The 24460-nt window shown below is 50.2% G+C and overlaps 1 protein-coding gene across 8 annotated transcripts in view; it reads right to left on the reverse strand.

The window, feature by feature from the left end:
- Positions 1–24460, reverse strand: part of ZBTB45 (zinc finger and BTB domain containing 45) — a 33378-nt gene that overhangs the window by 4644 nt on the left and 4274 nt on the right. For 2 of the 8 annotated variants that reach the window (XM_003916269.5, XM_009195548.4), the window contains exon 1: positions 1571–1722. The exons of 2 other annotated variants lie outside the window; for them this stretch is intronic. The gene's annotated coding sequence lies outside the window, so the exon portion shown is untranslated. Of the gene's footprint in view, positions 1–1338; positions 1397–1445; positions 1801–24460 lie in introns of those variants that run through there. 4 more of the 8 variants (XM_017952792.3, XM_009195551.4, XM_009195549.4 and 1 more) reach the window with 4 other exon arrangements.

Here is a 24460-nt window from a genome sequence, read left to right on the forward strand (position 1 = left end):
CTCACTACCCAGCTAGTTTCTCCTCCACCCCTGCTGGCAGCTCCTTTTGGTTTCCTTTAGCCACATCCCCCCAGTATGAGACCCTGTGCAGAGGCAGGATTGCTGCCTCAGAACCAGGTCACCTTAACTAGTATATACAGAGGCTTTCGCAGGAGTGGGATGGCATGACCTGCTTCCTGGGCAGCATGGTTCTCGGTGTGCCTGGTCACTAAGGGCTGAGGGTAAAAGGTTGGGCATTACCTTGGGAGATGCCCCAGGGAAACCAGTACATGGTCCCTGGCAGCCCCTAGCATAGCAGGTAGGGAAGTGCCTGCTGCAGCCCCAGCTTCTTGCCATCTCGATGGGGCCTGTGGGGCCCAGGGTGTGGGTGTGGCACAGAGAGGGGAAGTGTGGAATGAGCAGGGGTGTGTGACTGGATAGGTGCCCACTGAGCAAGCCGGACAAGGCCCAACATCAGGTACCAGAAAGGGGAGACAGTAGTCCCCAGAGGACTCTGGAATGTGAGGAGTTCTGCTACTCCGTCCATCAAGCAGGTAAACCGTGATCCTTCGGCCTGTTTCCCCTTCTGTCAAACAAGGGATGAGATACTCAGCTCATCCTGCACCCATACTGCACACACCTCCAGTCTAAGGGAGGAGGGTAGGAGCTCTGGACTCTGACATCCGTATAGCCTCCACCAGTCTGTCTCTCAGAGTGGGCTCGGCTTGATGCTGCCCCTACACCCTCGGGCTCTACTGGGGTCTCAAGATTCAACCCCTCCAACTCCTTATGCCCAATCCGCCGTCCCTTTGCTCAGCCAGACGCCTCCCTTTCTTGCATGCCCAACATTTGACCCTCAGACCACTTCGAGCACCTCCACTGCCCCGTTCCCGCTGTCCTGGACGGATGAAGAAACCTGGCTGGTCTCTCCACGCCCCTGGCCTCCCCTTCTGTTCCCCACATGGCAGCCAGAGGGAGCCTTTCCAGACTACAGATCCAGATACACCACCCCGCCCCCAGGCCCCACTCTGAGCCTCAAAAAAGCCAGGCCTGTGCCCGTGCAAAGGCTAACTCAGCATGCAGCACCCGCCCCATCTGTATTCACCTAGCACCTGAAAGGCTTCTAATCTGTGACCGGCCGATAGGGACGCATCAACCCCAGAGACTTGAACCTTCCTTTCCCGCCCTGCCCCGCCCCGCCCCGCCCCGCGGCGGGCTCCATTCCTCAGTCCCGACGCCGCAAAGCCGGCCTGGACACTTCAGAACAAAGGCCAGCCTTCGAGACCCGGCGCCCAGGCCAGCTTCCTGGGTCCGGCGCCGCACACTCCCGCCACGCCTTCGCCGCGCCGTGTGCTTTACCCCGAGCGCGTTCTCCCAATCTCTGCTCCAATGCCCGCGCACCACCCTAAGCCCAAAGCACCCCTCTGAGCCGCCGCGGCCAGCCCGCACCCTGGCCCGCGCCGTACCCCGGTCCTGCAGCGCCCCCTCGCGTTCGCAGCGTGCGCTTCTAGCGGAGCGCAGGTGCCCCTCCCCTGGCACGCCCCAGCCTCCTCGCCAGCCCTGCGGCAGGGGGATGCCCATCCGACCCCACCTCCGACTCCTCTTCAGGCACCAGGCTCTACTGTGGCCGCCTCCTTCTCACGGACTACAAGGCCGCACTTCCGGGCCCCTACGCCGGCGGAACCAAAGGCCGTGGTCGCGGCGGCGCAGGGGAAACCCTACCGAAGCACATTTCCGGTATTTTTATGGCGATCAGCTCCCGTCAGACTGCGGCTCTCAGTCGGAACCAAAGTCGAAGAGGCTAGGGCTGCCGTGTTGCGAGGAATCTCTGGACCAGAGCACTCTTCCGGCGTCGCCCAGGAGATCAGGGGTGTGGCGGGGCCTGCGCGATCAATCCGCGGGCGCCGTGTGATGGAGAATGGGAAGGCAGTTCCCGGCCCAAGTCACCAACCTGTTCCGGCCAGTTTAAACCCCACTGCGAACTGGGAAAGTGGCCTTATTCCTGTGACACGGGTGAGAGCTGAAGTAGGTCTCTGTCCCTGGCCGCCAGGAGGCGCAGGCGAGCTACCCCTACTCCAGGCCCGCCCGCTGTGGGTGGGCTTGGGGAGCGGACCCCATCTCGGCCTTGGCACCTTCTACTACAACGCAGACAGGAACAGACAACGGCCTCACCCTGCTCTGGGCCTCTCCTGAGCTAGACTCTGTGAGATTCTGGGACGTTGCAAGTCGATCTGTTATGGGGAACAGAATTCTGAAAATGGCCACCTCCAAGATTCTGTGCCCAAATCTCCAGAACCTGTAAATATGATAATCTCACCTATGAATAGTTACATTACATGGTGAAAGGGTTTTTGCAGACATAACTAAGGTTACTCATTAGCTGATCTTAAAATAGAATATGATTCTGGATTATTTTGGTAGGTCCAAGGTAATCATAAGGGTCCTTAAAGGCAGAAGAGGAAGGTGGAGAAACTTGAAGTAGGAGAAGAGTTTTGTCCATGAGAGGGACAAGTGTCAGGCTGAGAATCTGAGAAGAGCTGCAACAACAGCCAGTAAGAAGACAGACCTCATGGCCGGAGGCAGTGGCTCAGGCCTGTAATCCCAGGACTTTGGGAGGCCAAGGAGGGCAGATCACGAGGTCAGGAGATCGATACCATCCTGGCTAACACGGTGAAACCCTGTCTCTACTAAAAATACAAAAAATTAGCCGGGCGTGGTGGCGGGCGCCTGTAGTCCCAGCTACTTAGGAGGCTGAGGCAGGAGAACGGCATGAACCCAGGAGGCGGAGCTTGTAGTGAGCCAAGATCGTGCCACTGCACTCCAGCCTGGGCGACAGAAGGAGACTCGTCTCAAAAAAAGAAAGAAATAAAAGAAAACGGACTTCAACCCTAGAAGTGCATGGAGCTAGATTCTGCCCACAACCTGAATGAGCTTGGAATCAAATTCTTCCCCACAGCCTCCAGACAGCAACTCAGTCCATACCACACCTTGATTTCAGCCTTTATGAGACCCACAGAAGACCTACTTGGGCTTCTGACCTATGGAATGGTGAGCTAATAAATGGATATTGTTTTGACCTATGAAGTTTCTAGTAATTTGTTACAGTAACGGTAGAAAACAAATACATCTGGTGAGACCCAGGGCCTCCACACAGTGAGAGTCCGATAAATGCCACTATTTGTTTCCCATCTGATGAACGCATTCCTCACATTTCCCTCCCTCAAAGCTTTATTTCTGTGCCTTCCCAGCCGTTACCAGGCCCCTTCATGATCTCATTCCTCAGGGAGCAGTTCTCACTTCCCTTATCCCAGAGGACAGAGTGACTCCGAAGTGAAAGCGGGAACCCACTGTCCAAATGTATGACTAGAACAAAGCCTCTAGAATACAGACAAGGTCAGGATGCCTGTCCTTCACCCAGGGCAGCTACTGGGTGGCTGTGTTGTAGATGTGGTATTTGGAGGTCAGGAGGTCGGGAGTGGAAAATATGTGCCAGGTGGGAAACCCCATTAAAACACAAGTCTAGGCTGGGCACGGTGGCTCACATCTGTAATCCCAGCACTTTGGGAGGCCAAAGTGGGTGGATTACCCGAGGTCAGGAGTTCGAGACCAGCCTGGCCAACATGGTGAAACCCCGTCTCTACTTTTTTTTTTTTTTTTTTTTTAAACGAAGTCTCACTCTTGTCCCCCAGGCTGGAGCGCAGTGGTGCAATCTTGGCTCACTGCAACCTCCGCCTCCCTGGTTCAAGCGATTGTCCTGCCTCAGCCTCCTGAGTAGCTGGGATTACAGGCATCTACCACCATGCCTGGCTAATTTTTATATTTTTAGTAGAGACAGGGTTTCACCATGTTTGCCAGGCTGGTCTCAAACTCCTGACCTCAGGTGATCCGCCTGCCTTGGCCTCCTAAAGTGCTGGGATTACAGGCATGAGCCACTGTGCCCAGCCTGTCTCTACTAAAAATACTAAAAATTAGCTGGGTGTGGTGGCAGGTGCCCATAATTCCAGCTACTAGGGAGGCTGAGGCAGGAGAATCGCTTGAACCCTGGAGGTGGAGGTTGTAGTGAGCTGAGATCACACCATTGCACTCCAGCCTGGGCAACAAGAGTGAAAATCTGTCTCAAAACAAAACAAAACAAACAAACAAAAAACACAAGTCTAATAACCTGCCATCATCATTGTCTTTGTTCAGACTCAAACCACGGCCTGCTGGACCCACGGGGTCTGCTTTCACTGGGCTGTTTTGGGAAGAGCATAAGGGTAGGTGGGAAGGCATGCATGAGGCCTCTGGGGAGGGAGGATGGCCCTCCCTTGGGCAAGACAAATGCGTGAACCCTGGGCTGAGTGGCAAGATTGCAGTGCGTTGAGGTGGGGAAGCCGTGTCCCATTAGCCCCATTAGTATGTTTAAGGGGCTGTAGGAAAGACAGTGCACCTAGTGGGGTGGCAAACGCAGGAGTCCTAGCAGGAAACAATAGCTGCCCTGACAGCAGTGAAGGGCAGAAAGGGACAGATTCAGAATAGGAAGTAGAGGACGCGGGTGGCTTTAGAGAAAGTCTCAACCCCAAGGGATGGGGCCTGGAGGATTAGGGCAAAATGGGGGTGGAAGAGCCTGCCCAATAGGCTAGGATGAACATAGGAAGGAGAAACCCAGACCCTGACCTCTCTCAGGCAGCCAAGGGAGGTGAGAGCTGCAGCTTCAAGGGTTATTTTCCTTTTCTCTCTAAAAATCTTATGACAAGGCCGGGTGTGGTGGCTCATGTCTGTAATCTCATAATTTCAGCACTTTGGGAGGCTTAGGCATTCGGATCATCTGAGGTCAGGAGTTCAAGACCACCCTGGCCAACATGGTGAAACCCTGTCTCTACTAAAAATACAAACATTGACTGAGTGTGGGGGCTCATGCCTGTAATCATAGCACTTTGGGAAGCTGAGACAGGTGGATCACCTGAGGTCAGGAGTTCAAGACCAGCCTGGCCAATACCTGGGCGTGGTGGCAGGCACCTGTAATCCCAGCTACTCTGGAGGCTGAGTCAGGAGAATAGCTTGAACCCGTGAGGCGGAGGTTGCAGTGAGCCGAAATTGTGCCACTGCACTCCAGCCTGGGCGACAAGAGCAAGACTACATCTTAAAAATATATATATATACACACACACATATAAACACATACATATATACATATATACATATATGTGTATATATATACACACACACATATATATACAAAAATTTGCTGGGTGTGGTGGCGGGCGCCTGTAGTCCCAGCTACTTGGGAGACTGAAGCAGGAGAATCCCTCGAACCCAGGAGGCAGAGGTTGTAGTGAGCCAAGATCGCACCACTGCACTCCGTCTCAAAAAAAAAAAAAAAAAGGGCCTGGTGTGGTGGCTCATGCATGTAATCTCAGCACTTTGGGAGGCTGAGGTGGGCAGATCACCTGAGGTCAGGAGTTCCAACCTAGTCAAAGTGGCAAAACCCTGTCTCTACTAAAAGTACAAAAATTAGCCAGGCGTGGTGGCAGGCGCCTATAATCCCAGCTACTCGGGAGGCTGAGGCAGGAGGATAGCTTGAACCCGGAAGGCAGATATTGCAGTGAGTCGCGATCACGCCACTGCACTTTGACCTGGGCAACAAGAGTGAGACTCCGTCTCAAAAAAATAATAATAGGCCAGGCGCAGTGGCTCACGCCTGTAATCCCAGCACTTTGGGAGGCTGAGACGGGCGGATCACGAGGTCAGGAGATCGAGACCATCCTGGCTAACATGGTGAAACCCCATCTCTACTAAAAACACAAAAATTAGCCAGGCATGGTGGTGGGCGCCTATAGTCCCAGCTACACGGGAGGCTGAGGCAGGAAAATGGCGTGAACCCAGGAGGCGGAACTTGCAATGAATGGAGATCGCCCCCCACTGCACTCCAGCCTGGGCGACAGAGAGAGACTCTGTCTCAAAAATAATAAGAAGAAGAAGAAAAGAAGAAGAATGTGTATATATGTATACGTGTGTATATATGTATACGTGTGTGTGTGTGTGTGTGTATAGGAACCCAAAGACCTTATCACTGGTTGTGGGGGCATTTCAAGGAATAAATGTGTACCTGAGAACACAGGTTTGACAAATAGGGAGGAGGGCAGTGTGGCCTGCAAATATTAAAAACTCCAGGCTGGCCGGGCGCGGTGGCTCAAGCCTGTAATCCCAGCACTTTGGGAGGCCGAGACGGGCGGATCACGAGGTCAGGAGATCGAGACCATCCTTGCTAACCCAGTGAAACCCCGTCTCTACTAAAAAATACAAAAAAAACTAGCCGGGCGAGGTGGCGGGCGCCTGTAGTCCCAGCTACTCGGGAGGCTGAGGCAGGAGAATGGCGGGAACCCGGGAGGCGGAGCTTGCAGTGAGCTGAGATCCGGCCACCGCACTCCAGCCTGGGCGACAGAGCAAGACTCCGTCTCAAAAAAAAAAAAAAAAAAAACAAAAAAAAAAAACTCCAGGCTAAGCCCAAGGCCTGAGATGGGAAATGGCCGCCATTGAGGGAAGACTCTGTGAGAGCACAATGACCACAGATGTGAAAGGAGCAGAAGAAACTGAGCTCCAGGGTGACTAGGCCTCCTCAGCTGGCTAAGGCAGGGCCCCTCTGACAGCATGGGTCAGAGAACAGACAGCTCCCACCAAGGAGTCTCCCAGGACCTCTTGGCTGTGCCTGATTCCATCTCAGTCAGGGTCCCAACCTCCCTCCATCATCCGTCACTTCCGGGGCAGCTTTTCATCCAGACTTCCCCTCTGTGGCAGTCACACTCAAGTCCTTGTGTCCACAAACCTGGCCCCATCCTAGTGGGTTTGGGTTGTGCCAGGTGTGGAATAGAGGTCCCACGATCCATGCACAGTGATTGTGGGGGCATTTCCAGTACTAAATGAGCATACCCAGGAGCAGGCACTAAGCATATACCTGCAGAAATGTTTCCTGGTATAAGGCAGATAGGAGTGGAGGCTGAGGAGTGGTCCCTGGCAAGGCAAATAGCAGCAGTGAAGACTTGAGCCCTTCTGATGGGACAGAGAAGACATGGGAGTTGTGTGAGGTGGTGGGAAGGGGCAACGGCAGGATCCCCTGTACACTCCAGAAAGTCCCCCGAGGAAACTTAGAGAGGGGCTGGAGGGAGGCCCAGCCCCAAGCCCTGGTGGAACCAAGGAGGTGGTAGAAGCAATGGGTGGAATTTATCAGAAAAGTAACAGCATCCAGACAGGTATTGAGGGCTGTCAAGAAAGGTGGGTGGGGGCAAGGAAAATTCACAAGAGAGAAAAGATTTAATGTGCTTTCATATGTAAAATAAAAAGAAGAAGGTACTACCAGCCCTGTGGACAGAGGCCTGAGACCTCAGGAGGAAGGAGACCTAAGCTGAGACAATACTCAAAACAACACAACCAGGAGCACTTTGTCAGGGGCCCAGAACCTTGACCTGTCCTGTGCCCTTGGATTAACTTTGAAGAGTTTAAAAAACCCAAAGGCTGGGCGTGGTGGCTCACACCTGTAATCCCAGCATTTGGGAGGCTGAGGCGGGTGCATCACCTGAGGTCAAGAATTCCAGGCCAGCCTGAACAACATGGTGAAACCCTGTCTCTACTGAAAATACAAAAATTAGCTGGGCGTGGTGGCACGTGCCTAGAATCCTAGCTACTCGGGAGGCTGAGGCAGGAGAATTGCTTGAACCCGGGAGGCGGAGGTTGCAGTGAGCCGAGATCATGCCACTGCACTCCAGCATGGGTGACAAAGCAAGACTCCCTCTCAAAAAAAAAAAAAAAAAATTGTTGCTGAGGCTCACGCCTGCAATCCCAGCACTGTGGGAGGCCGATGCAGGCAGATGGATCCCGAGGTCAGGAGTTTGAGACCAACCTGGCCAATATGGTGAAACCCAGTCTCTACTAAAAATACAAAAATTAGGCTGGGTGCGGTGGCTCATGCCTGTAATCCCAGCACTTTGGGAGGCCGAGGCAGGTGAATCACAAGGTCAGGAGTTTGAGACCAGCCAGTCGAGACCAGCCTGGCCAACATGGTGAAACCCCGTCTCTACCAAAAATACAAAAATTAGCCAGACGTATACACTCGCCTGTAATCCCAGCTACTAGGGAGGCTGAGGCAGGAGAATTGCTTGAACCCGGGAGGCAGAGGTTGCAGTGAGCTGAGATCATGCCACTGCACTCCAGCCTGGACAACAGAGTGAGACTCTGTCTCAGAAAATAATAAATAAATAAATTAATTAATTAATTAAAGAAATATAAAATTTCACTGGGCGTGGTGACACGCGTCTGTAGTCCCAGCTACTGGGGAGGCTGAGGCAGAACAATTGCTCGAACCCTGGAGGCGGAGGTTGCAGTGAGCCGAGATTGTGCCATTGCACTCCAACCTGGGTGAGAGCGAAACTTTGTCTCAAAAAAATAAAATAAAATAAAATAAATTAAAAAGCCCAAGAAACAGGCTGGGCACAGTGTCTTCCGTCTTTAATCCCAGCAGTTTGAGAGGCCGAGGCAGGTGCATCACCTAAGGTCAGGAGTTTGAGACCAGACTGGCCATCATAGTGAAAACCCATCTCTACTAAAAATACAAAAATTAGCCGAGTACGGTGGCAGGGGCCTGTAATCCCAGCTACTAGTGAGGCTGAGACAGGAGAATTGCTTGAATCCAGTAGGCAGAGGTGACAGTGAGCCAAGATCTCGCCATTGCACTCCAGCCTGGGCAACAAGAGCAAAACTCCACCTCAAAACAAACAAACAAATTTTTAAAAAACCCAAGAAACACAGGACAATATAGTATAGACTGGAGCATTGATTGTATACAATTCACATTCTCAAATTACCCATGTTCTTGTTTCGTTCTGGTTTTAGTACACACACACACCAAATTGTTGTTGTTGTTGTTGTTGTTATTATTATTATTATTATTATTATTTGAGAGAGAGTCTCACTCTGTTGCCCAGGATGGAGTGCAGTGGCGCAATGTCGGCTCACAGCAAGCTCCGCCTCCCGGGTTCACACCATTCTCCTGCCTCAGCCTCCCGAGTAGCTGGGACTACAGGTGCCCACCACCACACCCGGCTAATTTTTTGTATTTTTAGTAGAGACGGGGTTTCACCATGTTAGACAGGATGGTCTTGATCTCCTGACCTCGTGATCCGCCCACCTCGACCTACCAAAGTGCTGGGATTACAAGTGTGAGCCATCGCACCTGGTCGTCTTCTTCTTCTTCTTATTATTATTATTGAGACAGAGTTTGGCTCTTGTCGTCCGGGCTGGAGTGTAATGGCACAATCACGGCTCACTGCAACTTCCACCTCTTGGGTTCAAGTGATTCTCCTGCTTCAGCCTCCTGAGTAGCTAGGATTACAGGTGCTTGCCACCACATCCAGTTAATTTTTGTATTTTTATTGGAGATGAGGTTTCACCATGTTGGCCACGCTAATCCCAAACTCCTGACCTCAGGTGATCCACCTGCCTCAGCCTCCTAAAATGCCGGGATTACAGGTTTGAGCCACCATGCCTGGCTATTATTATTTTTTTGAGAAAGGGTTTCACTCTGTCATCCAGCCTCAAGTGCAGCGGCATGATCACGGCTCACTGCAGCCTCATCCTTCCAGGTTCAAGGGATCCTTCCACCTCAGTCTCCTGAGAAGTTGGGACTATAGGCGTGGGCCACCACACCTGGCCACAAAATGTGTTTTGAGTAAAGCTCTAAAGTGAAGGGGAAAGCCCCAACCCCCTATTGTGGGACACCTGGATGGTTCCATCCCGAAAAGCCACAGCGAAGCGAAGCTCCATCACCAGAAGATAACACATCCACTGAAGCCAGGTTAAAGCCATTCTCCATTTAATCAATTTTCCTCTATTGCACCCACTGCTCCTCGATGCCCTGGAGCGAGGAATTCCAACACCCACGGTAGGTGTAAGCCTGGCAGCTCCAGTTTTACGGCCCCAGGGGACAGCCTTTCTCACCTCCAGACACAAACTCTGCCATATAATTTCCCATGTGCACAATTCAGTCATTTTTAGTCCGTTTATTGTGTTGTGTAACCTTCACCACTCTCCTGTTCTAGAATATTTACATCACCTCCGTGAGATTGCTCATCCCATTTCCTGAGTGTCCCCACCCCTGTCCCCACGAATCTGTCCATGGATTTGTCTGCTCTGGACATTTCCTATCAGTGGAATCACACAACATGAAGTCTTGGTCCCTACCATCTCCAGCCCTGTCACTTTGTCTCAGGTTCCTGTGCCACCCGGGTGTTGTGAATTTTCTCTGGTCAGATCGTTCAGTGTTTTCCACTCACGAGTGGCTAGTCTGAGAAGTGCTTCCCAACTAAGGTGGGCAACTGAGGCAGAACAGCCACCCAGCCCTGTTCTCCCAGCCATCTTCCTGCTGGACCCATGGTGGCCAAGGCCATAGTCCAGGAGGGATCAGCCCAGACTTGCCACACCCTGACTTTGTCCCCTCCCTCTTTACAAGGGCTGCTCTCCACCCTGCCTGCTTTGTGTTTAAGACATTGGGCCGGGCATGGTGGCTCACGCCTGTAATCCCAGCATTTTGGGAGGCCGAGGCGGGTGGATCACCTGAGGTCAGGCGTTTGAGACCAGGCTGGTCAACATGGTGAAACCCCGTCTCTACTAAAACACAAAAATTAGCTGGGCCTGGCGGTACGTGCCTGTAATCCTAGCTACTCAGGAGGCTGAGACAGGAGAATCCCTTGTGAAAGATTCTCCCTGGGGCCTGAAAGCTTGGGGGGATAAATAACTCCTCCCTTCTCAGGCCCAGTCCCAAGACACAAGGCCATTTGTGCCAGCAGTGTGCATCAGCAAGATAGCAGAAGCAGGAAGAGAGCTGGCCGGAAGACACATACCCCTGAAGATGGAGGGAGAGAAGCCCTGAGTACCACATAGCAGTTACATCGGACTAGGACACTTCCTGTTTACAGGAGACTATAAAACTCCTGGCCTGTCCTTACTTGGGGCTGATGCCATTTTAGGCCTCAGCCCCTCTGCACCCAGGCGCTCATTAAAACAGCATGTTGGCCGGGTCCAGTGGCTCACTCCTGTAATCCCAGCACTTTGGGAGGCTGAGAGGGGGTGGGTCACGAGGTTAGGAGATCGAGACCATCCTGGCTAACACGGTGAAACCCCGTCTCTACTAAAAATACAAAAAAGTAGCCGGGCGCAGTGGCGGGCGCCTGTAGTCTGAGAGGCTGAGGCAGGAGAATGGCATTAATCTGGGAGGCGGAGCTTGCAGTGAGCAGAGATCGTGCCACTGCACTCCAGCCTGGGCGACAGAGCGAGACTCCATCTCAAAAATAAAAATAAAAATAAAGCACCATGTTGCTCCACACCGCCTTGTGTTGTTTGTTGGTGCGCCCTCGGGATTCGAACCGATACTAGAGCCTTGCAGGTTGAACCAAGGAGGCAGAGGTTGCAGTGAGCCAAGATCGCACCACTGCACTCCAGCCTGGTTGACAGAGTGATTGAGGCCCTGTCACCAAGCAATAATATATGTAATAATAGCAGCATTTAAAAGAAAAAAAATAGCCAGGTGTGGTGGCCGGGTGCCTGTATCCCAGTTACTTGGAGGCAGAGGCAGGAGAATTGCTTGAACCCGGGGAGGCAGAGGTTGCAGTGGTAGGAGATCGCATGTTGCACTCCAGCCTGGGCAACAGGAGTGAAACTCTATGTCAAAAACAAAAAAAGACATTGATGAACTAATCTTTTTTTTTTTTTTTTTGAGACAGAGTCTCGCTCTTTCCCTCAGGCTGGAGTGCAGTGGCCGGATCTCAGCTCACTGCAAGCTCCGCCTCCTGGGTTTATGCCATTCTCCTGCCTCAGCCTCCCGAGTAGCTGGGACTACAGGCGCCTGCCACCTCGCCCGGCTAGTTTTTTGTATTTTTTTAGTAGAGACGGGGTTTCATCGTGTTAGCCAGGATGGTCTCGATCTCCTGACCTCGTGATCTGCCCATCTCGGCCTCCCAAAGTGCTGGAATTACAGGCTTGAGCCACTGTGCCTGGCCGATGAACTCATCCTTTCTCATGAAGCATCTTTTGAAAACAAGGATGGTGCCAGATGTGGTGGCTCACATCGGAAAGCCCAGCACTTTGGGAAGCCAAGACAGGGGGATCTCTTGATCCCAGGAGTATGAGAGCCTGAGCAATATGGCAAACCCTGTGTCAAAAAAAAAATACAAAAAAAATTTAGCCAGGCATGATGGCATGTACCTGTAGTCCCAGCTATACTGGAGGCTGAGATGGGAGCCCGAGGAGGTTGAGGCTGCAGTGAGGCTAGATCGTACCACTGCACTCAGAGCAAGACCCTATCTCAATAAATAAATAAATAAATAAATAAATAAATAAATAACCATTTTAAAGTGAACAACGCAGTGCCTTCTAGTATGGTCACAATGCTGTACCACCTCCTCCATCCAGTTCTAAAACAATTTCCTCACTACAGAATAAAAACTTTTCTCCCCTCTCCTCAGTCCCTGGAAACCATTAACCTAACCTTTTATCTAAATAAATGTGCTGATTCTGGATTTTTTTAAAATTATTATACTTTAAGTTCTGGGATACATGTGCAGAACGTGCAGTTTTGTTACATAGCTATACACGTGCCATGGTGGTTTGCTGCACCCATCAACCCGTCATCTACCTTAGGTATTTCTCCTAATGCTATCCCTCCCCTAGCCCCCCACCCCAGATTCTGGATATTTTACATAAATGAAACCATACAATATGTGACTTTTATATCTGACTTATTTCACTTAGCATAAGGTTTTCAAGGTTCAACCATGTTGCAGCATATATTAGGACTTCCTTTTTATGGTTGAATGAGATCCCATTATGGCTGGGTGTGGTGGCTCATGATGCCTGTAAGACCAGCACTTTGGGAGGCCAAGGCAGGTGGATGACTTGAGCCCAGGAGTTTGAGACCAGCCTGGGCAACATGACAAAACCCTGTCTCTACAAAAAATGCAAAAATTAGCCAAGCATGATGGTGCATGCCTGTAGTCCAGCTACTTGGGTAGGCTGAGGCAGGAAGATCGCTTGAGCCTGGGAGGTGGAGGCTGCAGTGAGCCATGACGGCATCACTACACTCCAGTCTGATGACAGAGACCTTGCCATGAGAGTGCGCGCGCATGCGCACACACACACACGCGCTACTCCATTTTATGGATACACTACATTTATTTATCCATTAATTAATTCATTAGCTAATGGACATTTGTGTTGTTTCTACTTTTAGTGTATATTTTTTTAGATCAAGTTTTGCTCTTGTTGCCCAGGCTGGAGTGCAATGGCATGATCTCTGCTCATCGCAACCTCTGCCTCCCGGGTTCAAGCTATTCTCCTGCCTCGCCTCCCGAGTAGCTAGGATTACAGGTACACACTACCATGCCTGGCTAATTTTTTTTTTTTTTTTTTTGAGATGGAGTCTTGCTCTGTCGCCCAGGCTGGAGTGCAGTGGCCGGATCTCAGCTCACTGCAAGCTCCGCCTCCCGGGCTCATGCCATTCTCCTGCCTCAGCCTCCCGAGTAGCTGGAACTACAGGTGCCCGCCACCTCGCCCGGCTAGTTTTTTTGTATTTTTTAGTAGAGACGGGGTTTCACTGTGTTAGCCAGGATGGTCTCGATCTCCTGACCTCATGATCCTCCCGTCTTGGCCTCCCAAAGTGCTGGGATTACAGGCTTGAACCACCGCGCCCGGCCTAATTTTGTATTTTTAGTAGAGATGGGGTTTCTCTATGTTGGTCAGGCTGGTCTCGAACTCCCGACCTCAAGTGATCTGCCTGCCTCGGCCTCCTAAAGTGCAGGGATTATAGGCGTGAGTCACCGTGCTTGGCCCTACTTTTAGTTATTAGGAATAGTGCTGCTATGAACATTCCTGCACAAGGATTTGTTTGAACACCTGTTTTCTTTCTTTCTTTCTTCTTTTTTTTGAGACGGAGTCTTGCTCTGTCACCCAGGCTGGAGTGCAGTGGCACAATCTCAGATCACTGCAAGCTCTGCCTCCCAGGTTCATGCCATTCTCCTGCCTCAACCTCCTGAGTAGCTGGGACTACAGGTGCCCACCACCATGCCTGGCTAAGTTTTTGTATTTTTAGTAGAGATGGGGTTTCACCGTGTTAGCCAGGATGGTCTTGATCTCCTGGCTTGGCCTCCCAAAGTGCTGGGATTACAGGCGTGAGCCACTACGCCTGGCCTAAACACCTGTTTTCAAGTTGAGTGGGTATATACCTTGGAGGTGAATTGCTGCATTGTGTTTAACTGTTTGAGGAACTGCCAGGCTCTTTCCCATGATGGCTACACCATTTTGCATTCCCACAGCAAAGTATGAAGGTTCTAATTTCTCCACATCCTCACTCTCACTTGTCATTTTCAGTTATTTTTATAGCCATCCTAGTGGGCGTGAAGCAGTATTTCATTGTGGTTTGATTTGCATTTCCCTGATGAACACTGATGTGGAGCATTTATTGGCCATTTGTATATCTTCTTTGAACCTCGTCTCCTTCTCCTTTTTAAATAGTTGTATTGATGTCTAATTTATAAGTCATAAAATACATACAGCACTTATAGGGTGGGATCATGTCATCAACCCTAATGTGGGGCACTGACAGCCTGACTGTCCCCTGTCCACTTACAGGTTCCCCTACGCAGCCATGTTGACACCACACCCTCCATGTACCTCATAACATAAGCAGATAATCCTGACCAGTGCAGGGATTTCATTATGGGTTGGGAAATTAGGTTTTTTTCAAATTCTAGCGTCTAATTATCAGTGGGCATTCTTTGGTAAGCAAGAACTGGGGCCATGTGTTCCCCTGAAATACAGTTCACCTTGGAAAGGCAGGATGGATGCCAAGTTCTCAGAGTGAGGGGCTGGCTTAAAATCAGCATCATATGGTGACAGACGGGTTTATTTTTCTGGATCTCTCTTTTTTGGAGAACACTTAAGGACTCATGGGTAGTGTGGATTTATTGTGCATCAGCCAATGACGGTCACTGTTCTGATGCTCCAGTTGTTTGAACAGGTTTGGCATCTATGTCCTTTTAACATATTTCCACCATTCTTTGGGCACCTCTCAGGCTCAGCTGGGACTTTCCCTGTATAGTCTGTCCCTGCACCGTCCTGGAATCAGCCATTTTTCCCAGGAGCCCTGGTTCCTATTAGCAGGGAAAGGGATAAGACTGTGGACTCTGAGTGTTTTCTGTCCTCCCCTCTCCTTCCTTTCCCTGGAAGCTACAGGATGCTTTGGGAAGGCAGCAAACAGAAGGGGCGAGGGCACCACCAAGTCCGGGAGTGGGTTGAATTTGTACCGGTCACAATGTGGAGCTCTGAACAGCCCGTTCTACTCTCTGGGAATTGGTTTTCCTATCTGTGAAATTGGGACTGAAGTAACTGAAAATGGCCCCCAATGATATATACATCCTAACTCTGAAACCTGGAAGTGTTACCTTATTAGGAAAAAGGGTATTTGTAATTGTGATTTAGGTTCTCGAAATTGGGAGATTACCTGGAATTATTTGGTGCACCCTACATGTAAATGAACACGAATCGTAAGAGAAAGGCAGAGGAGGAAATAACATAAGGCTACATGGCGCAAACAACAGAAGATTTTTTCTCACAGTTTTGGAAGGGAAAGTCTAAAATCAAGGTGCAGGCAAAGTAAGTTTCATTCTGCGGACTCTCCTCTTGCTGTGTTGGGGGAAGCTGGGGTGGAGCTCTTCCATACTTTTTCTTTTCTTTTTCTTTGAGATGGAGTTTCACACTTATCACCCAGGCTGGAGTGCAGTGGTGCGATCTCAGCTCACTGCAACCTCCGCCTGCTGGGTTCAAGTATTTCTCCTGCCTCAGCCTCGGGAGTAGTTGGGATTACAGGTGCGTGCTACCACGCCCAGTTTATTTTTTGTATTTTTAGTAGAAACAAGGTTTCACTATGTTGGGCGGTCTGGTCTCGCACTCCTGACTCAGGTGATCCTCCCACTTTGACCTCCCAAAGTGTTGAGATTACAGGCGTGAGCCACCACCCCCAGCCATGTTTTTGAGAAAAAGTCTTGATTTGTCGCCCAGGCTGGAGTGCAGTGGCGTGATCTCTACTCACTGCAATCTCTGCCTCCCAGGTTCAAGTGATTCTCCTGCCTCAGCCTCCCGAGCAGCTGGGATTACGGGCATGTGCCACCATGCCTGGCTACTTTTGTATTTTTTTAGTAGAGACAGGGTTTCTCCATGTTGGTTAGGCTGGTCTCAAACTCCCGACCTCAGGTGAGCCACCTGCCTCAGCCTCCCAAAGTGCTGGGATTACAGGCGTGAGCCACCGCGTCTGGCCTAATTTTTATATATTTAGTAGAGACAGGGTTTCACCACGTTGGCCAGGCTGGTCTTGAACTCCTGACCTCAAGCAAGCCTCCCGCCTTGGCCTCCCAAAGGCATTTTTCTTTTTCTTTTTCTTTTTTTTTTTTGAGACAGAACTCTGGCTCTGTCGCCCAGGCTGGAGTGCAGTGGCGGATCTGGGGCTCCTGCAAAGCTCCTGCAGGAGTTCTGTATTCTCCTGCCTCAGCCTCGAGTAGCTGGGACTACAGTCGCCCACCACCTCGCCCGGTTAGTTTTGTATTTTTTAGTAGTGGCAGGGGTTTCACTGTGTTAGCCAGGATGGTCCCATCTCCTGACCTGAAGTGATCCGCCCGTCTCGGCCTCAAAGTGCTGGGATTACAGGCTTGAGCCACAGCCCAGCAAAGGCATTTTCTTATGGGGCATTGAGCCATTATGGAACCCACTATCAGGATATCATCTAACCCTAATTATTTCCCATAGACCCCATTTCCGAATATCATCACAGTGGAGATTAGGGCTTCAACATATGAATTTTAGGGGACGCAATTCAGTCCATAGCAATGATGCATAGAAGACAAGACAATATGAAGTGAGAACAGAGATATTTGAAGCTGTTAGCCTTCAAGATTGGAGTGATGTGGTGACAAGCCCAGACCACTAGAAACTGGAGGAAGCAAAGAAGGATCCTCTCATGGCCGTCAGAACTTTGAGAGAATAAAGTTTTTTTTTTTTTTTTTTTTTTTGAGACGGAGTCTCGCTCTGCCGCCCAGGCTGGAGTGCAGTGGCCGGATCTCAGCTCACTGCAAGCTCCGCCTCCCGGGTTCACGCCATTCTCCTGCCTCAGCCTCCCGAGTAGCTGGGACTACAGGCGCCCGCCATCTCGCCCGGCTAGGTTTTTGTATTTTTTTTTTAGTAGGAAAAAAAAAAAAAAAAAAAAAAAAAAAAAAAAAAAAAAAAAAAAAAAGCGCCCTGCCGATCTTCTTAGGAGTCATCCAATGTGAGCCACCGCGCCCGGCCAATAAAGTTTTTTTTTAAGCTGCCATGTTTGTGGCAATATGTTACAAAATCCACAGGAAACTAACAGAGGAATCCTAGTGATTCCAAAGAGCAATTGAGAAGATCTAGTTGAACACTCATCTTTTGTTCTCCATTTTGCTCCCACCCATTACCCAACTGGAACCCTTGAAATGGGAATCAGATCATGCCACCTTCTGCTAAAACCTTCTGTTAGCTCCTCATTACAGTTAAAGAAGCACCCAGCCAAAAACCCCATACGGTATTGCCCACTGTAGCAGCTGTGTTAATAACAGCCCAAGCCGGAGGGAGAATGCAGTCAAGAGAACATGTAAGCAAACTGAAGGATATTATAGCATTGACCCTACACAACAAGGGCCAGGGAGGAACTAAGGTCATACAAGGCTGTATAAATGTGCACTGAGAAGCCAGACAGAGAAGTAAAGCCCCATGTGTTTTGTGGGTAGGCAAAGCTTGTCTGTGAAGTTAGGGTGTCAGCTACGAGGGACATGGACTTCTGGGAGCCGGAGATGTTCTGTTCCTTGCTATCACAGCTGGTTATCTGAGGTGCTCCCTGCATGCATCTCTACATATCATAAGCCTCCACCAAAGAGTTAAAAAGTCCCTAGAGACAGAAAGTAGATTAGTGGTTGCCAGGGGCTGGTTGGAGGCAGACTGTGGAGTGAGTGCTAATGGTTATGGGGATTCCTTTTGGAGTAATGATAACGACTTGGAAATAGATAGAGGTGGTGGTTGCACAACATTGTGAATGCATGAAATGCCACAGAATGTACACTTTTAAACTGGTTAAAATAATAAATTTCATGTTATGTGAATTTTATTTTATTTTATTTATTTATTGTTATTTATTTTTATTTTTATTTATTTATTTTTTTTTATTTTTTTTTATTTTATTTTTTTTTGAGGCGAGTCTGTTCATGTCTCAGGCTGGAGTGCAGTGGCTCGATCTCGGCTCACTGCAAGCTCCGCCAGGGATCACGCCATTCTCCGCCTCAGCCTCCCAAGTAGCTGGGACCTGGTAGCCAGCTACCGCGCCCGGCTAGTTTTTTGTATTTTTTTTAGTAGAGGCGGGGTTTCACCATGTTAGCCAAGGATAGTCTCGATCTCCTGACCTTGTGATCCACCCATACCGGCCTCCCAAAGTGCTGGGATTACAGGCTTGAGCCACCGCGCCCGGCCTATTTATTTATTTTTTTGAGACGGAGTCTCACTCTGTTGTACAGGCTGGAGTGCAGTGGCACGATCTCGGCTCACTGCAAGCTCTGCCTCCCACGTCCATGCCATTTTCCTACCTCAGCCTCGGGAGTAGCTGGGACTACAGGTGCCCACCACCATGCCCGGCTAATTTTCTTGCATTTTTAGTAGACATGGGGTTTCACCATGTTAGCCAGTATGGTCTCTATCTGGTCTCTATGGTACCTATCCTCGTGATCTGCCCGCCTTGGCCTCCCAAAGTGCTGGGATTACAGGCGTGAGCCACCGCGCCTGGCCGAATTTTATTATTATTATTGTTATTATTATTATTATTTTGAGACGGAATATCTGTCTCCAGGTCTCCAGGCTGGAGTGCAGTGGCACGATCTCAGCTCACTGCAACCTCTGACTCCTTGGTTCAAGCAATTCTCCTGCTTCAGCCTCCCAAGTAGCTGGGATTATAGGCACGTGCCACCACACCCAGCTAATTTTTTTTTTTTTTTGAGACGGAGTCTCGCTCTGTCACCCAGGCTGGAGTGCAGTGGCGCAATCTCAGCTCAGGTTCACACCATTGGCCTCCCAAAATGTTGGGATTACAGGCGTGAGCCACTATGCCCAGCCTTAATTTTTGTACTTTTAGTAGAGACGGGGTTTCACCATGTTGGCCAGGATGATCTTGATCTTCTGATCCCGTGATCCGCCTGCTTCAGCCTCCCAAAGTGCTGGGATTATAGGCATGAGCCACTATACCCAGCCTGTTTTTTTTTTTACATTTAAAAATATATACTTTAATAATAGAGACGGGGTCGGGCACAGTGGCTCATGCTGGTAATCCCAGCACTTTGGGAGGCCAAGGCCGGCGGATCACCTGAGATCAGGAGTTTGAGACCAGCCTGGTCAACACAGAGAAACCTTGTCTCTGCTAAATATACAAAAATTATCTGGGCATGGTGGTGTGTGCCTGTAATCCCAGCTACTCAGGAGGCTGAGGCAGGAGAATCACTTGAGCCCAGGAGGCAGAGGTTGCAGTGAGCAGAGATCACACCTGGGCTCAAGCTATCTTCCTACCTTGGTCTCTCAAAGTGCTAGGATTACACGCAAGAGCCACCATGCCTGGCCATACATTTTAACTCAATTACCAGAAACAAACAAACAAAAATTTAAAGTGATAGAAACCAAACCTCATGTTATGGTCTACAAAACTGGCTCAAGATGGTCATCATCTTCATCCATTTGCATGTCCTTTCACACATTTGCTAATGACTGATCCACCATGAAGTAGGCTCTGGGCTAAACACAGTGGATGCAGCAGTGAGTACGATTTGGAGCTAATATCCTTGTGATTCTCTTTAGCTGAAATGGGAAGGAAGAGAGCCCAGAGAATAACATTCTGAGTAGAGGCAACAGCAAGTACAAAGGCCCTGAGTTGAGGACAACAGGTCTCCTATGTGGCTGGAAGAGTGATGAGGTCAGAAGTCAGAGGTCAGCAGGGCCATACCTTAGAGTTGTCACCAGAATCGGATTTTTTATTTTTATTTTTTAAGATGGAGTTTCGCTCTTGTTGCCCAGGTTGGAGTGCAGTGGCACGACCTTGGCTCACCGCAATCTCCGTTGCAGTGAGCTGAGATTGCGCCATTGTACTTCAGCCTGGGCAACAGTGTGAGACTCCATCTCAAAAAAAGGAAAAAAAAAGACAGAAAAGACAGAAGAGGGGCCAGGTGCAGTGGCTCTTGCTTGTAATCCCAGCGCTTTGGGAGGCCAAGGCAGGAGGATTGCTTGAGAGCAGGATTTTGATACCAGCCTGGGCAATATAACAAGACCCCATCTCTACTAAAAAAAAAAAAAAAAAAAAAAAAAAAAAGCTGGACATGGTGTAGACCTAGGTACTTGGGAGGCTGAGATTGGATAATCCCTTGAGGTGAGGAGTTCGAGGCACCACTGCACTCAACCTAGGTGACAGAGCAAAATGGTCTCTATAAATTTAATATATAAATAGGAAGAGAGGACACAAAGAAAGTCATGTGAAGACAGAGACAGAAATTTGAGGGCAGGTATGGTGGCTCACACCTGTAATCCCAGCACTTTGGGAGGCTGAGGTGGGCAGATCACCTCAGGTCAGGAGTTTGAGACAAGTTTGGCCCAAATGGTGAAACCCTGTCTCTACTAAAAATACAAAAATTAGCTGGGCATGGTGGTGCGTGCCTGTAGTCCCAGCTACTCAGAAGGCTGAGGCATGAGAATTGCTTGAACCTGGGAGGAGGAGGTCGCAGTGAGCCAAGTTCACATTACTGCACTGCAGCCTGGGTGACCGAATGAGACTCCGTTTAAAAAATAAATAAATAGGCCCGGTGGCTCAAGCCTAGCAATCAACTTTGGGAGGCAGTGGGTGGATCGAGGGTCAGGAGATGAGACCATCCTGGCTAACATGAGTGAAACGTCTCTACTAAAATACAAAAAACTAGCGGGCGTGGTGTGGCCTGTAGTCTAGCTACCGGGAGGCTGAGGCAGGAGAATGGCCTGAACCTGGGGCCCGGAGCTTGCAGTGAGCGAGATCAGCCACTGCACTCCAGCCTGGGTGACACAGCCTTGAGACTCCGTCTCAAAAAAAATAAATAAAAAAATAAAATAAATTAAAAATAAAAATAAATAAATAGGCCAGATGGGTGGCTCACAACTATAATCCCAGCACTTGGGAGGCGAGGCAGGTGGATCCCTGAGGTCAGGAGGTGAGACCATCCTGGCTAACACAGTGAAACCCTGTCTCTACTAAAATACAAAAAAATTAGCCCGGCGTGGTGGCGGGCACCTGTAGTCCCAGCTCCTCGGGAGGCTGAGGTAGAAGAATGATGTGAACCGGAGGCAGGAGTTTGCAGCAAGCAGTGTACTACTGCACTCCAGCCTGGGTCCTGAGAGTGAGCCTCGTCTCTAAAATAAATAAATAAATAAATAAAAATAAAATAAAAAGAAGTCCAGTGAGGCTCAGCCTATATCCTGCTCTGTGAGGCTGGTGGATCACCTGAGGTCAGGGAGTTGAGACCAGACTGGCCAACATGGTGAAACCCTGTCTCTACTAAAAATACAAAAATAGGCGGTAGCGGTGGCTCAAGCCACAAATCCCAGCACTGGGAGGCGAGAGGCAGGGGCCGGATCACGGATCAGGAGATCGAGACCATCCACAGCTAACTGCAGTGAAACCCAGTCTCTACTAAAATACAAAAAACTAGCGAGGCGAGGTGGTGAGCGCCTGTAGTCCCAGCTACTCCAGGAGGCTGAGGCAGGAGAATGGCGTAAACCCAGGAGGCGGAGCTTGCAGTGAGCTGAGATCCAGCCACTGTACTCCCAACCTGGGCTGACAGAGGCGAGACTCGTCTCAAAATTAAAATAAGTCAGGTGTGGTGGGTGGACACCTGTAATTCCAGCTACTTGGAGGCTGGGGCAGAAGACTCTTGAACTTGGGAGGCAGAGTTGCAGTGAAGAGCAGAGATCGTACCATTGCCTCCATCCCTATAGGCAACAAGGTGAAACTCCATCAAAAAAAAAAAGGCAAGGCATGGTGGCTCATGCTCATGTGCCACCATAATCCTAGGTAGGCAGGCAGATCACCTGAGGTCAGGGTTCCAGACCAGCCTGGCCATGGTGAAACCCCTCTCTACTAAGAATACAAAAAAAGAGAGTTGGCCAGGTATGATGGGGCACCTGTAATCCCAGCACTTTGAGGAGGCCCGAGGCAGACGGAGATCCACCCGAGTTCAGGAGGTCGAGACCATCCCTGGCTAACATGGTGAAGTCTCTACTGAAAATACAAGTAAAGTAGCGGGCGTAATTTACTAAAGCCTGTAATTAGCTACTCAGGAGACTAAGGCAGGGAAGAATGGTGAACCTGGGGCCGAGGAGTTTGCAGTGAAAGGCAAGATTGCGCCCTGCACTCCAGCCTGGGAGACAGAAACAGACTCCGTCTCAAAAAAAGGCGGGTAGCGGTGGCTCAAGCCTGTAATCCCAGCACTGGGAGGCAGGGCAGGCGGATCACGGGAATCCAGGAGATCGAGACCATCCCTGGCTAATTTATGGGTGAAACCCTACTAAAAAATACAAAAAACTAGCCCGGTAGCGGTGGCTTGGCCTTGTAGTCCCAGCTACTGCGGAAGGCTGAGGCAGGAGAATGGGTATAAACCAGGGAGCTTGCAGTGAGCTGAGATCCGGCACTGCACTCCCAGCCTGGGCTACAGAGCAGACCCATCTCAAAAAAAAAAAAAAAAAAAAAAAAAAAAAAATATATATATATATATATATACAAAAATTATCCAGGTGTGGTAGTGGGCGCCTGTAATCCCAGCTACTCAGGAGGCTGAGGCAGGAGAATCACTTGAACTCAGGAGGCAGAGGTTGCAGTGAGCCAAGATCACACCACTGCATTCCAGCCTGGGCGACAGAGCAAGATTCCATCTCAAAAAAAAGAAAAAAGAAGAAAAAATAAATTTGAGTGATGTAGCCACAATGCCTCCTCAGAAAGTGGCTTTGGGGGTGACACCTAAGGGTGGGAAGGAGAGCACACACAGGTGTGGGGTTTGAGGAAGAAAGAGAGGGTAACGATGGCTATATTCAGGTAGGCGGCACAACCAGGCAGTAGGCAGTCCTCAGCTGGCCTGGGTGCAGTCTGAGTGACCTGACCACTGCATATTGCTACACCTGTCTTACGCCCTGTCTGCAAAGCCAAAATATTGACAGTTCCCAATGATCCAGGACTGGGAAGGGAGAGATGCGGTAAAGGGTTGGCAAGGAGCATGGAAGACACAAGTATAAGGCGACACTGACCTCTCTGCCAGTCCAACTGGGAAGCAGAGCCAACCAAGGTGCACTAGTGTCCTGCCATATACTTATGGACCTCTGAGTGAGGTCCCTAGTCTTATTCTCCTATATACCCACCCTGGCTTGGCCAATCGTAAGAAGCCCCACTCTGCTGTCCCTGAGTCAGCCTGAGCCTGTTTTCTAGTTAATCTCCCTTCCCCCACTGGTGTCCTGGCACTTCCTGAAGCCTCAGATTCTCCATGTGGACAATGGGGCTCCACAGTGGTGTGGCACCTGGTGGAGAAGTGATGTGCCAAGGTCTGCTGCTGGCGTTGGGTAACACCTGCTGCTCGTGGGGCAGCCTCATACTGGGGATGAAGGTCCTGGGCCCAGGGGGAGGAAAAGGGGTACTCTTACAGTTCCTCTCTATTGTGCAGAGAGAAGAGCATGGACCTTGATGGGCCACTGAAACCCCAAGGCGTGTTGCCAGGGCCTAGGGGAGGGCCTGTTATGAGGGGCAGCCGATGATAGGGTGGCAGGGGATCCAACCTATCCCAGACCCTGCTAGCTGTATAGTAACCTCTCTGAGCACCTCCCACTACTCCTCACTATTGCCTCCCTATTGCCTCAGGGACCTTGGACTTGTTTCTGCTCAACTGCCTTCCTGCAAGTGTTTGGGGCAGCTCCTAGGAGAGACATTTCCACACTTTGTACCATAGTATTAATATTTTGACCTGGCCCTGGTACCCTTGTCTGCCCTAGAGGCCAGAGGCAGGTGTGGGTCACATATCCCCCTCTCAGGTGATTCTGGGGACAAATGCAGGATAGGGCCGTGGAAAATGCTCACCAAATATTCCTTTTGTTTTTTTTTTTTTTTTTTTTTGAGGCGGAGTCTCGCTCTGTGGCCCCCAGGCTGGAGTGCAGTGGCGCGATCTCGGCTCACTGCTCCGCCCCCGGGTTTTAAGCCATTCTCCTGCCTCAGCCTCCCGGTAGCTGGGACTACAGGCATACGCCACTCACGCCCGGCTATTTTTTGTATTTTTAGTAGAGAGGCAGGGGTTTCACTGTGTGTAGCCAGGATGGTCCCGATCTCTGACCTGTTGATCCGCCGATCTCGGCCTCCCAA

The sequence above is a fragment of the Papio anubis genome, chromosome 20 (genome assembly GCF_008728515.1).
Source record: "Papio anubis isolate 15944 chromosome 20, Panubis1.0, whole genome shotgun sequence".
Classification (NCBI taxonomy): domain Eukaryota; kingdom Metazoa; phylum Chordata; class Mammalia; order Primates; family Cercopithecidae; genus Papio; species Papio anubis.